Genomic DNA, 2,360 nt, shown 5'->3' on the forward strand with positions numbered 1-2,360 from the left:
CGGCGCCTAGGTTAAGAAACTGACCGCCGAAGCATCCCCCGCCAAGAAAATTCGCGAGGAGGCGCTGGTGGGGTCGGCATGAGTAGGCTGAGGGCCGACAGCGCGTTGGAGCCTGTCATCCAAGTGGACGGCTTGCGTAAGTTATCGCATTGCTTTATTTCCGCGCTAATAGAATTTGCCCTTGCTGATATTATTTGTCTTGTTTTTGCGCAGTAACCAAGGAGTTTTTCCACGCCGCCTACGACGATCAAGTGGAGGGTGGCTCCATCCCGCTGGGCGCTGGGGAGGTGGGCTTCCCAGATCGCTTCGATGACATGTTCATCCCTGTGGATCTGGAATTTGACTTTGATAGCGACGCGCCTGGTAAGCCTTCGCACTTATGCTTATTCCTTTAGAATACCAAAGTTTATTAACAGTTCTGTTGCTTGTATTTGCAGATGCTCTCGAAAACTACGAGCTGGAGCTCGCGGAAGAGGAGGAGGAGGAAGAGGAGGCGCCCCTACTAAAACGCAAAGCTAAGGGGAAATCTGACGCAAGGGCCAGTAAGAAACAGAAGAAAGATGACACCCCTGTCGCTCATCCCCATGCTCAAACGAAGGGACCTAAGGAAACCCAGGTGTTTACCACCAAGGTTTCTTTAGCTTCCCTGCCTGTGAGAGTGGGCAGACCTCCTGTCCACTTGAGGTATGGTGGCGTCACCTCCTCCGTTCGCGCGGCTGAAGAGAGAAGCAGTGCCGCGCCTGCGACAGGTATACTTTGCTTATCTTCATCTGATTGAATTATTATTAAACCTTTGCTCCTTTGAATGTTTGCAGGACCGGCGACGGTAGCAGATCAGCCGCAGGCGCAACAAGGTGCTGAGGCTGCGCCGGGGGCTGCTTCGAAGTCCCCTGTTCTACCCTCAGAAAAGGGTAGAATGAACTTTATGGCGATGTTCGCCGCGCGAACAGAATTGCGCCAAGGTATGTTTTGCGCATTTGTCTTCTGAATTTTTTGTTTTGATCAAGTCATAAACCATTTTTTGTTGTTGATTTGTTCATAGGAGTTGTAGCTGGCGTACAACCTGCTGGTGACACTCCTGGCGCCGTTGGTTCTGCTCCTGCTCCTGCTAGTGCTGAGTCTCCCCTTATTGGGATTACCAAGGAGCAGGAAGCCGTATTGCGCGCCGAACTGGCGGCGTCGAAACCTCCCTCGCCTCCTCCTACACGCAGCCCTCCCCGCGAGACTGGTTTGGAGCCCTCCAGGTCGCAGGAGAAGAGGCCTATTGAAGAAGATGAGGAGGATGAGGGGGCTCAAGCTGAAGACTCCTTGGGAGACCGCGCCAGCCCTGCAATGCCACAAGACTTCGCAGCGCAGACTTCTGGTGGGGCTGGCGCTGACTTTTCTGCTTCATCCCCGCAGGTATGTTTTAATTTGTTGCTCCGCTGCGCGTACCTCCATATAAGTATGTTTTATGACTTAGAACATTTCTTGTGTTTTGCAGGAAGGTGACCACGTTTACCGCCCGAGATGGAATATTAATGAAGACAGTTCCTTCCAATCCATGGGCGTATGCGAGGACTTCTGGGCTCATGCCGTGCCTCCTACTGAAAGGAGGTATCAGGAGGAGCGCACCCGGGCGGACTTGCTGAATGACCATATTTTCGCTGGGTCGGCTTTCTTTGCTGCTTCCCAAGAGCTTCATCATGATTATATTAAAGCATGCGATGCTCTTGTGGAAGCCCAGCGAGAGGCTAAGGTGGCTGCCTGGAACCTTTCTGATGCTCGCGCACGAGCTGAGAAACTCCAGGCGGAGCTCAGCGAAAACCGAGCAAGTGCCAACACCGCCTTTATTAAGCGCGGGCATGAGCTCCAAGCTGCGCGGGAGAAGCAGCAGGTGGCGGAGGCCGAAGTTGCCAAGTACGCGCGGAGAGTGCGTGTCTTGGAACTGCAGGCGGAGGCGCGTGACCAAGCTATCGTCCAGAGTATCACTGAGAAATCATCGCTGGAGAGTGAGGTTGCGCGCCTGAAGAAGGAGTTGGCGGCCGCGCAAGCCGATAGAGATGAGGCCTTGGCGACGGCAGCGTCTAGCCAGGAAGCACTTGATGCTGCGCAGGCGGAGAAAGAAAAAATTTTGGCGGCAGCAGCGTCTGATAAAGAGGAGCTAAAAAAGACCAAGGAAACTGTTGAGTTATTAAACTCCCAGGTTCCTGCCCTCGAGACGTCTGTTGCTGGCCTCGCGCAGGATCGCCAATGGCTGGTGTCACAGGGCATGACTCGTTGCGCTTTGGCGATGAAATATTCTGCCGAGTTTCAGGCCCTTGTGATGGACAGCAATGCTGCCGCGCGCTTGGTGGGTCGAGCTGAAGGGTTTACGGATG

The sequence above is a fragment of the Bidens hawaiensis genome, unplaced genomic scaffold, assembly GCF_021521415.1.
Source record: "Bidens hawaiensis isolate Kalapana, Puna unplaced genomic scaffold, B.hawaiensis_p1.1 tig00029948_1, whole genome shotgun sequence".
Lineage (NCBI taxonomy): Eukaryota > Viridiplantae > Streptophyta > Magnoliopsida > Asterales > Asteraceae > Bidens > Bidens hawaiensis.